General features: G+C 49.0%; 1 protein-coding gene across 1 annotated transcript in view; it reads right to left on the bottom strand.

Annotated features, from left to right (window-relative positions):
* The window catches only part of LOC122546711 (repulsive guidance molecule A-like), a 151,644-nt gene that overhangs the window by 83,818 nt on the left and 55,326 nt on the right, over window positions 1-12,500 (bottom strand). The gene's annotated exons all lie outside the window — the stretch shown is intronic.

Raw genomic sequence — 12,500 nt, 5'->3', positions numbered from 1 at the left:
GTGTGTGTGTGTGTGTGCGTGTGTGTGTGTGTGTGTGTATAGGAGTGCCTGTGTCTGTGTGTGTATGTGTATAGGAGTGCCCGTGTGTGTGTGTGTGTGTGTAAAAGTGTGCCTGGGTGTGTGTGTGTGTGTGTGTGTGTGTTGGAGTGTGTGTGTGTGTGTGTGTGTGTGTGTATAGGAGTGCCTGTGTGTGCGTGTGTGTAGGAGTGCCTGTGTGTGTATATAGGAGTGCCCGTGTGTGTGTGTGTGTGTGTGCATAGGAGTGCCTGTGTGTGTGTGTGTGTGCACAGGAGTGCCTGTGTGTGTGTGTGTGTATAGGAGTGCCTGTGTGTGTGTGTGTGTATAGGAGTGCCTGTGTGTGTGTATAGGAGTGCCTTTGTGTGTGTGTATGTGTGTGTATAGGAGTGCCCGTGTGTGTGTGTAGGAGTGCTCGTGTGTGTGTGTGTATAGGAGTGCCTGTGTGTGTGTGTGTGTGTATAGGAGTGCCTGTGTGTGTGTGTATAGGAGTGCGTGTGTGTGTGTATATAGGAGTGCCTGTGTGTGTGTGTGTGTATAGGAGTGCCTGTGTGTGTGTGTGTGTGTGTGTGTATAGGAGTGCGTGTGTGTGTATATAGGAGTGCCTGTGTGTGTGTGTATAGGAGTGCCTTTGTCTGTGTGTGTGTGGGGACAGGAGTGCTCGTGTGTGTGTGTGTGTGTGTGTGTGTGTGGGTAGAGTGCCCGTGTGTCTGTGTGTATAGGAGTGCCTGTGTGTGTGTGTGTGTGTGTGTATAGGAGTGCCTGTGTGTGTGTGTGTGTGTGTATAGGAGTGCCCGTGTGTATGTGTGTGTGTCTAAAAGTGTGCCTGTGTGTGTGTGTGTATAGGAGTGTCTGTGTGTGTGTGTGTGTGTGTGTGTGTGTGTATAGGAGTGCCTATGTGTGTGTGTGTGTATAGGAGTGCCCGTGTGTATTTGTGTGTGTGTAAAAGAGTGCCTGGGTGTGTGTGTGTGTGTGCGTGTATAGGAGTGTGTGTGTGTGTGTGTATATAGGAGTGCCTGTGTGTGTGTGTGTATAGGAGAGTGTGTGTGTGTATAGGAGTGTGTGCGTGTGTATAGGAGTGTGTGCGTGTGTATAGGAGTGTGTGCGTGTGTATAGGAGTGCCTGTGTGTGTGTATAGGAGTGCCCGAGTGTATGTGTGTGTGTGTATATAGGAGTGCCCGTGTGTGTGTGCATAGGAGTGCCTGTGTGTGTGTGTGTGTGCATAGGAGTGCCTGTGTGTGTGTGTGTATAGGAGTGCCTGTGTGTGTGTGTGTATAGGAGTGCGTGTGTGTGTGTGTATAGGAGTGCCTTTGTGTGTGTGTATGTGTGTGTATAGGAGTGCCCGTGTGTGTGTGTATAGGAGTGCTCGTGTGTGTGTGTATAGGAGTGCCTGTGTATGTGTGTGTGTGTGTATAGGAGTGCCTGTGTGTGTGTGTGTATGTGTATATGAGTGCCCGTGTGTGTGTGTGTATGTGTGTGTGTGGAGAGGAGTGCCTGTGTGTGTGTGTGTGTGTGTGTGTAGGAGTGCCTGTGAGTGTGTGTATATAGGAATGCCTGTGAGTGTGTGTGTCTGTGTGTGTATACGAGTGCCTGTGTGTGTGTGTTTGTGTGTGTGTATGTGTAAAGGTGTGCCCGTGAGTATGTGTGTGTGTGTAAAAGAGTGTCTGGGTGTGTGTGTGAGTGTGTGTGTGTGTGTGTGTGTATAGGAGTGAGTGTGTGTGTGTGTGTGTATAGGAGTGCCTGTGTGTGTGTGTGTGTGTGTGTATAGGAGTGTGTGCGTGTGTATAGGAGTGCCCATGTGTGTGTATAGCAGTGCCTGTGTGTGTGTGTGTATAGGAGTGCCTATGTGTGTGTGTGTGTGTGTGTATAGGAGTGCCCGTGTGTATGTGTGTATAGGAGTGTGTGTGTGTGTGTGTATAGGAGTGCCTGTGTGTGTGAGTGTGTGTGTATAGGAGTGCCTGTGTGTGTGTGTATAGGAGTACCTGTGTGTGTGTGTGTGTGTGTGGGTGTGTGTGTGTGTATAGGAGTGCCTGCGTGTGTGTGTGTGTATGTGTATAGGAGTGCCCGTGTGTATGTGTGTGTGTGTAAAAGAGTGCCTGTGTGTGTGTGTGTGTGTGTGTGTGTGTATAGGAGTGCCCATGTGTGTGTGTATAGGAGTGCCTGTGTTTGTGTGCGTATGTGTGTATAGGAGTGCCTGTGTGTGTGTGTGTATATATAGGAGTTCCTGTGTGTGTGTGTGCATGTGTATGAATAGGAGTGCCTGTGTGTGTGTGTGTGTGTGTATAGGAGTGCCTGTGTCTGTGTGTGTGTGTGTGTGTGTATAGGAGTGCCTATGTGTGTGTGTGTGTGTGTGTATAGGAGTGCCCGTGTGTATTTGTGTGTGTGTAAAAGAGTGCCTGGGTGTGTGTGTGTGTGTGCGTGTATAGGAGTGTGAGTGTGTGTATAGGAGTGTGTGCGTGTGTATAGGAGTGCCTGTGTGTGTGTATAGGAGTGCCCGTGTGTGTGAGTGTGTATAGGAGTGCCTGTGTGTGTGTGTGTGTGTATAGGAGTGGCTGTGTGTGTGTGTATAGGAGTGGCTGTGTGTGTGTGTCTAGGATTGCCTGTGTGTGTGTGTGTGTGTGAGTGTGTGTAGGAGTGCCTGTGTGTGTGTGTGTGTGTGTGTATAGGAGTGCCTGTGTGTGTGTATGTGTGTGTATAGGAGTGCCTGTGTGTGTGTGTGTGTGTGTGTGTATAGGAGTGCCAGTGTGTGTGTGTGTATGTGTATAGGAGTGTCCGCGTGTGTGTGTGTGTACGTGTGTGTGTGTATAGGAGTGCTCGTGTGTGTGTATAGGAGTGCCTGTGTGTGTTTGGAGTGCCCGTGTGTATGTGTGTGTGTGTAAAAGAGTGCCTGGGTGTGTGTGTGTGTGTGTGTGTGTATATAGGAGTGCCAATGTGTGTGTGCGTATGTGTGTATAGGAGTGCCCGTGTGTGTGTGTGTAAATAGGAGTGCCTGTGTGTGTGTGCGTATGTGTGTATAGGAGTGCCCGTGTGTGTGTGTGTAAATAGGAGTGCCTGTGTGTGTGTGTGTGTGTATAGGAGTGCCCGTGTGTGTGTGTGTGTGTGTATAGGAGTGCCTGTGTGTGTGTGTATGTGTGTGCGTGTATAGGAGTGCATGTGTGTGTGTGTGTGTAGGAGTGCCTGTGTGTGTGTGTGTATGTGTGTGTGTATATAGGAGTGCCAGTGTGTGTGTGCGTATGTGTGTATAGGAGTACCCGTGTGTGTGTGTATGTGTGTGTGTGTGTATATAGGAGTGCCAGTGTGTGTGTGCGTATGTGTGTATAGGAGTGCCCGTGTGCGTGTGTGTAAATAGGAGTGCCTGTGTGTGTGTGTGTGTGTGTATAGGAGTGCCCGTGTGTGTGTGTGTGTGTGTGTGTGTGTATAGGAGTGCCCGTGTGTGTGTGTGTGTAGGAGTGCCTATGAGTGTGTGTGTGTATGTGTGTATAGGAGTGCCTGTGTATGTGTGTGTGTATAGGAGTGCCCGTGTGTGTGTGTGTGTATGTGTATAGGAGTGCCCATGTGTATGTGTGTGTGTGTATAGGAGTGCCCTTGTGTGTGTGTGTGTGTGTGTGTATAGGAGTGCCCGTGTGTGTGTGTGTGTAGGAGTGCCTGTGTGTGTGTGTGTGTGTGTATAGGAGTGCCTGTGTATGTGTGTGTGTGTGTATAGGAGTGCCCGTGTGTGTGTGTGTGTATGTGTATAGGAGTGCCCATGTGTATGTGTGTGTGTGTATAGGAGTGCCCTTGTGTGTGTGTGTGTGTGTGTGTATAGGAGTGTCTGTGTGTGTGTGTATGGGAGTGCCTGTGTGTGTGTGTGTGTGTGTATAGGAGTGCCTGTGTGTGTGTGTGTGTACATAGGAATGCCTGTGCGTGTGTGTGTGTGTATAGGTGTGCCTGTGTGTGTGTGTATAGGAGTGCCTGTGAGTGTGTGTGTGTGTGTGTGTGTTTGTGTATGTGTAAAGGAGTGCCCGTGAGTATGTGTGTGTGTGTAAAAGAGTGCCTGTGTGTGTGTGTGTGTGTATAGGAGTGTGTGCGTGTGTATAGGAGTGCCCGTGTGTGTATGTGTGTGTGTGTATATAGGAGTGCCCAAGTGTGGATGTCTGTGTGTGTATAGGAGTGCGTGTGTGTGTGTGTGAGTGTATAGGAGTGCCTGTGTGTGTGTGTATAGGAGTGCCCGTGTGTGTGTGTGTAAATAGGAGTGCCTGTGTGTGTGTGTGTGTGTATAGGAGTGCCTGTGTGTGTGTGTGTGTGTGTGTATAGGAGTGCCTGTGTGTGTGTGTATGTGTGTGCGTGTATAGGAGTGCCTGTGTGTGTGTGTGTGTATGTGTGTGTGTGTATATAGGAGTGCCAGTGTGTGTGTGCGTATGTGTGTATAGGAGTGCCCGTGTGTGTGTGTGTATGTGTGTGTGTGTATATAGGAGTGCCTGTGTGTGTGTGTGTGTGTGTGTGTTTGTGTGTGTATATGTGTAAAGGCGTGCCCGTGAGTATGTGTGTTTGTGTAAAAGAGTGTCTGGGTGTATGTGTGTGTGTGTGTGTGTGTATAGGAGTGAGTGTGTGTGTGTGTGTATAGGAGTGCCCTTGTGTGTGTGTGTGTGTGTGTGTATAGGAGTGCCCGTGTGTGTGTGTGTGTAGGAGTGCCTGTGTGTGTGTGTGTGTGTGTATAGGAGTGCCTGTGTATGTGTGTGTGTGTGTATAGGAGTGCCCGTGTGTGTGTGTGTGTATGTGTATAGGAGTGCCCATGTGTATGTGTGTGTGTGTATAGGAGTGCCCTTGTGTGTGTGTGTGTGTGTGTGTATAGGAGTGTCTGTGTGTGTGTGTATGGGAGTGCCTGTGTGTGTGTGTGTGTGTGTATAGGAGTGCCTGTGTGTGTGTGTGTGTACATAGGAATGCCTGTGCGTGTGTGTGTGTGTATAGGTGTGCCTGTGTGTGTGTGTATAGGAGTGCCTGTGAGTGTGTGTGTGTGTGTGTGTGTTTGTGTATGTGTAAAGGAGTGCCCGTGAGTATGTGTGTGTGTGTAAAAGAGTGCCTGTGTGTGTGTGTGTGTGTATAGGAGTGTGTGCGTGTGTATAGGAGTGCCCGTGTGTGTATGTGTGTGTGTGTATATAGGAGTGCCCAAGTGTGGATGTCTGTGTGTGTATAGGAGTGCGTGTGTGTGTGTGTGAGTGTATAGGAGTGCCTGTGTGTGTGTGTATAGGAGTGCCCGTGTGTGTGTGTGTAAATAGGAGTGCCTGTGTGTGTGTGTGTGTGTATAGGAGTGCCTGTGTGTGTGTGTGTGTGTGTGTATAGGAGTGCCTGTGTGTGTGTGTATGTGTGTGCGTGTATAGGAGTGCCTGTGTGTGTGTGTGTGTATGTGTGTGTGTGTATATAGGAGTGCCAGTGTGTGTGTGCGTATGTGTGTATAGGAGTGCCCGTGTGTGTGTGTGTATGTGTGTGTGTGTATATAGGAGTGCCTGTGTGTGTGTGTGTGTGTGTGTGTTTGTGTGTGTATATGTGTAAAGGCGTGCCCGTGAGTATGTGTGTTTGTGTAAAAGAGTGTCTGGGTGTATGTGTGTGTGTGTGTGTGTGTATAGGAGTGAGTGTGTGTGTGTGTGTATAGGAGTGAGTGTGTGTGTGTGTGTGTATATAGGAGTGCCTGTGTGTGTGTGTGTGTGTGTGTATAGGAGTGTGTGCGTGTGTATAGGAGTGCCTGTGTGTGTGTATAGGAGTGCCTGTGTGTGTGTATAGGAGTTCCTGTGTGTGTGTGTGCATGTGTATGAATAGGAGTGCCTGTGTGTGTGTGTGTGTGTGTATAGGAGTGCCTGTGTCTGTGTGTGTGTGTGTGTGTATAGGAGTGCCTATGTGTGTGTGTGTGTGTGTATAGGAGTGCCCGTGTGTATTTGTGTGTGTGTAAAAGAGTGTCTGGGTGTATGTGTGTGTGTGTGTGTGTGTATAGGAGTGTGTGTGTGCGTATGTGTGTATAGGAGTGCCCGTGTGCGTGTGTGTAAATAGGAGTGCCTGTGTGTGTGTGTGTGTGTGTATAGGAGTGCCCGTGTGTGTGTGTGTGTGTGTGTGTATAGGAGTGCCCGTGTGTGTGTGTGTGTAGGAGTGCCTGAGTGTGTGTGTGTATGTGTGTATAGGAGTGCCTGTGTATGTGTGTGTGTATAGGAGTGCCCGTGTGTGTGTGTGTGTATGTGTATAGGAGTGCCCATGTGTATGTGTGTGTGTGTATAGGAGTGCCCTTGTGTGTGTGTGTGTGTGTGTGTATAGGAGTGCCCGTGTGTGTGTGTGTAGGAGTGCCTGTGTGTGTGTGTGTGTGTGTATAGGAGTGCCTGTGTATGTGTGTGTGTGTGTATAGGAGTGCCCGTGTGTGTGTGTGTGTGTATGTGTATAGGAGTGCCCATGTGTATGTGTGTGTGTGTATAGGAGTGCCCTTGTGTGTGTGTGTGTGTGTGTGTGTATAGGAGTGTCTGTGTGTGTGTGTATGGGAGTGCCTGTGTGTGTGTGTGTGTGTGTGTGTATAGGAGTGCCTGTGTGTGTGTGTGTGTACATAGGAATGCCTGTGCCTGTGTGTGTGTGTATAGGAGTGCCTGTGAGTGTGTGTGTGTGTGTGTGTGTTTGTGTATGTGTGAAGGAGTGCCCGTGAGTATGTGTGTGTGTGTAAAAGAGTGTCTGGGTGTGTGTGTGTGTGTGTGTGTGTGTGTGTATAGGAGTGCCTGTGTGTGTGTGTGTGTGTATAGGAGTGTGTGCGTGTGTATAGGAGTGCCCGTGTGTGTATGTGTGTGTGTGTATATAGGAGTGCCCAAGTGTGGATGTCTGTGTGTGTATAGGAGTGCGTGTGTGTGTGTGTGAGTGTATAGGAGTGCCTGTGTGTGTGTGTATAGGAGTGCGTGTGTGTGAGTGTGTGTGTATAGGAGTGCGTGTGTGTGAAAAGAAGTGCTTTTGTGTGTGTGTGTGTGTGTATAGGAGTGCCTGTGTGTGTGTGTGTATAGCAGTGCTCGTGTGTGTGTGTGTATAGGAGTGCCTGTGTGTGTGTGTGTGTGTGTGTGGGTGGGTGTGTGTGTGTGTATAGGAGTGCCCGTGTGTATTTGTGTGTGTGTAAAAGATTGCCTGGGTGTGTGTGTGTGTGCGTGTATAGGAGTGTGAGTGTGTGTGTGTGTGTGTATATAGGAGTGCCTGTGTGTGTGTGTATAGGAGTGTGTGTGTGTGTATAGGAGTGTGTGCGTGTGTGTCGGAGTGCCTGTGTGTGTGTATAGGAGTGCCCGTGTGTGTGAGTGTGTATAGGAGTGCCTGTGTGTGTGTGTGTATGTGTATAGGAGTGGCTGTGTGTGTGTGTATAGGAGTGGCTGTGTGTGTGTGTCTAGGATTGCCTGTGTGTGTGTGTGTGTGAGTGTGTGTAGGAGTGCCTGTGTGTGTGTGTGTGTGTGTGTATAGGAGTGCCTGTGTGTGTGTATGTGTGTGTATAGGAGTGCCTGTGTGTGTGTGTGTATAGGAGTGCCAGTGTGTGTGTGTGTGTGTATAGGAGTGTCCGCGTGTGTGTGTGTGTACGTGTGTGTGTGTATAGGTGTGCTCGTGTGTGTGTGTGTGTATAGGAGTGCCTGTGTGTGTGTGTGTGTTTGGAGTGCCCGTGTGTATGTGTGTGTGTGTAAAAGAGTGCCTGGGTGTGTGTATATAGGAGTGCCAGTGTGTGTGTGCGTATGTGTGTATAGGAGTGCCCGTGTGTGTGTGTGTAAATAGGAGTGCCTGTGTGTGTATGTGTGTATAGGAGTGCCCGTGTGTGTGTGTGTAAATAGGAGTGCCTGTGTGTGTGTGTGTGTATATAGGAGTGCCTGTGTGTGTGTGTGTGTGTGTATAGGAGTGCCTGTGTGTGTGTGTATGTGTGTGCGTGTATAGGAGTGCCTGTGTGTGTGTGTGTGTATGTGTGTGTGTGTATATAGGAGTGCCAGTGTGTGTGTGCGTATGTGTGTATAGGAGTGCCCGTGTGTGTGTGTGTATGTGTGTGTGTGTATATAGGAGTGCCTGTGTGTGTGTGTGTGTGTGTTTGTGTGTGTATATGTGTAAAGGCGTGCCCGTGATTATGTGTGTTTGTGTAAAAGAGTGTCTGGGTGTATGTGTGTGTGTGTGTGTGTGTATAGGAGTGAGTGTGTGTGTGTGTGTGTATAGGAGTGAGTGTGTGTGTGTGTGTATATAGGAGTGCCTGTGTGTGTGTGTGTGTGTGTGTATAGGAGTGTGTGCGTGTGTATAGGAGTGCCTGTATGTGTGTATAGGAGTGCCTGTGTGTGTGTATAGGAGTGCCTGTGTGTGTGTGTGTGTGTGTGTATAGGAGTGCCTATGTGTGTGTGTGTATAGGAGTGCCCGTGTGTATGTGTGTATAGGAGTGTGTGTGTGTGTGTGTGTGTGTATAGGAGTGCCTTTGTGTGTGAGTGTGTGTGTATAGGAGTCCGTGTGTCTGTGTGTATAGGAGTGCCTGTGTGTGTGTATGTGTATAGGAGTGCCCGTGTGTATGTGTGTGTGTGTAAAAGAGTGCCTGGGTGTGTGTGTGTGTGTGTGTGTGTGTATAGGAGTGCCCATGTGTGTGTGTGTGTGTGTGTATAGGAGTGCCTGTGTTTGTGTGCGTGTGTGTGTATAGGAGTGCCTGTGTGTGTGTGTGTGTGTGTATATATAGGAGTTCCTGTGTGTGTGTGTGTGCGTGTGTATGAATAGGAGTGCCTGTGTGTGTGTGTGTGTGTATAGGAGTGCGTGTGTGTGTGTGTGTATAGGAGTGCCTATGTGTGTGTGTGTGTGCATAGGAGTGCCCGTGTGTATTTGTGTGTGTGTAAAAGAGTGCCTGGGTGTGTGTGTGTGTGCGTGTATAGGAGTGTGTGTGTGTGTGTGTGTGTATATAGGAGTGCCTGTGTGTGTGTGTATAGGAGTGTGTGTGTGTGTATAGGAGTGTGTGCGTGTGTATAGGAGTGCCTGTGTGTGTGTATAGGAGTGCCCGAGTGTGTGTGTATGTGTGTGTGTGTATATAGGAGTGCCGTGTGTGTGTGTGCATAGGAGTGCCTGTGTGTGTGTGTGTGTGTGCATAGGAGTGCCTGTGTGTGTGTGTGTATAGGAGTGCCTGTGTGTGTGTGTGTATAGGAGTGCTTGTGTGTGTGTATAGGAGTGCCTTTGTGTGTGTGTATGTGTGTGTATAGGAGTGCCCGTGTGTGTGTGTATAGGAGTGCTCGTGTGTGTGTGTGTATAGGAGTGCCTGTGTATGTGTGTGTGTGTGTGTGTATAGGAGTGCCTGTGTGTGTGTGTATGTAGGAAAAGGAGTGCCCGTGTGTGTGTGTGTGTGTGTATGTGTGTGTGTGTATAGGAGTGCCTCTGTGTGTGTGGAGAGGAGTGCCAGTGTGTGTGTGTGTGTGTGTGTGTGTGTGTGTGTGTGTAGGAGTGCCTGTGTGTGTGTGTGTGTGTGTGTGTATATAGGAATGCCTGTGAGTGTGTGTGTCTGTGTGTGTATAGGAGTGCCTGTGTGTGTGTGTGTGTGTGTTTGTGTGTGTGTAAGTGTAAAGGTGTGCCCGTGAGTATGTGTGTGTGTGTAAAAGAGTGTCTGGGTGTGTGTGTGAGTGTGTCTGTGTGTGTGTGTGTATAGGAGTGAGTGTGTGTGTGTGTGTGTGTGTGTGTGTGTATAGGAGTGCCTGTGTGTGTGTGTGTATAGGAGTGTGTGCGTGTGTATAGGAGTGCCTGTGCGTGTGTATAGCAGTGCCCATGTGTGTGTATAGCAGTGCCTGTGTGTGTGTGTGTGTGTGTGTGTATAGGAGTGCCTATGTGTGTGTGTGTATAGGAGTGCCCGTGTGTATGTGTGTATAGGAGTGTGTGTGTGTGTGTGTATAGGAGTGCCTGTGTGTGTGAGTGTGTGTGTATAGGAGTGCGTGTGTGTGTGTGTATAGGAGTGCCTGTGTGTGTGTGTGTGTGTGTGGGTGTGTGTGTGTGTGTGTATAGGAGTGCCTGTGTGTGTGTGTGTGTATGTGTATAGGAGTGCCCGTGTGTATATGTGTGTGTGTAAAAGAGTGCCTATGTGTGTGTGTGTGTGTGTGTGTATAGGAGTGCCCATGTGTGTGTGTATAGGAGTGCCTGTGTTTGTGTGCGTATGTGTGTATAGGAGTGCCTGTGTGTGTGTGTGTGTGTGTGTGTATATATAGGAGTTCCTGTGTGTGTGTGTGCGTGTGTATGAATAGGAGTGCCTGTGTGTGTGTGTGTATAGGAGAGCCTGTGTCTGTGTGTGTGTGTGTGTATAGGAGTGCCTATGTGTGTGTGTGTGTGTGTGTATAGGAGTGCCCGTGTGTATTTGTGTGTGTGTAAAAGAGTGCCTGGGTGTGTGTGTGTGTGTGTGCGTGTATAGGAGTGCCTGTGTGTGTGTGTGTATGTGTGTGTGTGTGTATAGGAGTGCCAGTGTGTGTGTGCGTATGTGTATATAGGAGTGCCCGTGTGTGTGTGTGTGTGTATAGGAGTGCCTGTGTGTGTGTGTATAGGAGTGCCTGTGTGTGTGTGTGTATGTGTGTGTGTGTATATAGGAGTGCCAGTGTGTGTGTGCGTATGTGTGTATAGGAGTGCCCGTGTGTGTGTGTGTATGTGTGTGTGTGTATATAGGAGTGCCTGTGTGTGTGTGTGTGTGTGTTTGTGTGTGTATATGTGTAAAGCGTGCCCGTGAGTATGTGTGTTTGTGTAAAAGAGTGTCTGGGTGTGTGTGTGAGTGTGTGTGTGTATAGGAGTGAGTGTGTGTGTGTGTGTGTATAGGAGTGCCTGTGTGTGTGTATAGGAGTGCCTGTGTGTGTGTGTGTGTGTATAGGAGTGCCTATGTGTGTGTGTGTATAGGAGTGCCTGTGTGTATGTGTGTATAGGAGTGTGTGTGTGTGTGTGTGTATAGGAGTGCCTGTGTGTGTGAGTGTGTGTGTATAGGAGTGCGTGTGTGTGTGTGTATAGGAGTGCCTGTGTGTGTGTGTGTGTGTGTGGGTGTGTGTGTGTGTGTATAGGAGTGCCTGTGTGTGTGTATGTGTATAGGAGTGCCCGTGTGTATGTGTGTGTGTGTAAAAGAGTGCCTGGGTGTGTGTGTGTGTGTGTGTGTGTGTGTATAGGAGTGCCCATGTGTGTGTGTTTGTGTGTGTATGTGTGTGAGTGTATAGGAGTGCCTGTGTGTGTGTGTGTGTATGTGTGTGTGTGTATATAGGAGTGCCAGTGTGTGTGTGCGTATGTGTGTATAGGAGTGCCCGTGTGTGTGTGTGTATATAGGAGTGCCTGTGTGTGTGTGTGTTTGTGTGTGTATATGTGTAAAGGCGTGCCCGTGAGTATGTGTGTTTGTGTAAAAGAGTGTCTGGGTGTGTGTGTGAGTGAGTGTGTGTGTGTGTGTATAGGAGTGAGTGTGTGTGTGTGTGTGTATAGGAGTGAGTGTGTGTGTATAGGAGTGCCTGTGTGTGTGTGTGTGTGTATAGGAGTGTGTGCGTGTGTATAGGAGTGCCTGTGTGTGTGTATAGGAGTGCCTGTGTGTGTGTATAGGAGTGCCTGTGTGTGTGTGTGTATAGGAGTGCCTATGTGTGTGTGTGTATAGGAGTGCCCGTGTGTATGTGTGTATACGAGTGTGTGTGTGTGTGTATAGGAGTGCCTGTGTGTGTGAGTGTGTGTGTATAGGAGTGCGTGTGTGTGTGTGTGTATAGGAGTGCCTGTGTGTGTGTGTGTGTATAGGAGTGCCTGTGTGTGTGTATGTGTATAGGAGTGCCCGTGTGTATGTGTGTGTGTGTGTAAAAGAGTGCCTGGGTGTGTGTGTGTGTGTGTGTGTGTGTATAGGAGTGCCCATGTGTGTGTGTGTGTGTGTGTGTATATAGGAGTGCCTGTGTTTGTGTGCGTGTGTGTGTATAGGAGTGCCTGTGTGTGTGCGTGTGTGTGTGTATATATAGGAGTTCCTGTGTGTGTGTGTGTGCGTGTGTATGAATAGGAGTGCCTGTGTGTGTGTGTGTATAGGAGTGCCTATGTGTGTGTGTGTGTATAGGAGTGCCCATGTGTATTTGTGTGTGTGTAAAAGAGTGCCTGGGTGTGTGTGTGTGTGCGTGTATAGGAGTGTGTGTGTATATAGGAGTGCCTGTGTGTGTGTGTATAGGAGTGTGTGTGTGTGTATAGGAGTGTGTGCGTGTGTATAGGAGTGCCTGTGTGTGTGTATAGGAGTGCCCGAGTGTGTGTGTGTGTGTATGTGTGTGTGTGTATATAGGAGTGCCCGTGTGTGTGTGTGTGTGTGCATAGGAGTGCCTGTGTGTGTGTGTGTGTGCATAGGAGTGCCTGTGTGTGTGTGTGTGTGTGTATAGGAGTGCCTGTGTGTGTGTGTGTATAGGAGTGCTTGTGTGTGTGTAGGAGTGCCTTTGTGTGTGTGTATGTGTGTGTATAGGAGTGCCCGTGTGTGTGTGTATAGGAGTGCTCGTGTGTGTGTGTGTATAGGAGTGCCTGTGTATGTGTGTGTGTGTGTG

The sequence above is a fragment of the Chiloscyllium plagiosum genome, unplaced genomic scaffold, assembly GCF_037043375.1.
Source record: "Chiloscyllium plagiosum isolate Xiang-an unplaced genomic scaffold, Cpla_swu_hap1 HiC_scaffold_3, whole genome shotgun sequence".
Taxonomy (NCBI): Eukaryota; Metazoa; Chordata; class Chondrichthyes; order Orectolobiformes; family Hemiscylliidae; genus Chiloscyllium; species Chiloscyllium plagiosum.
The sequence above is the reverse complement of the archived record's forward strand: the minus strand, read 5'-3'. Positions and strand labels throughout refer to the sequence as shown.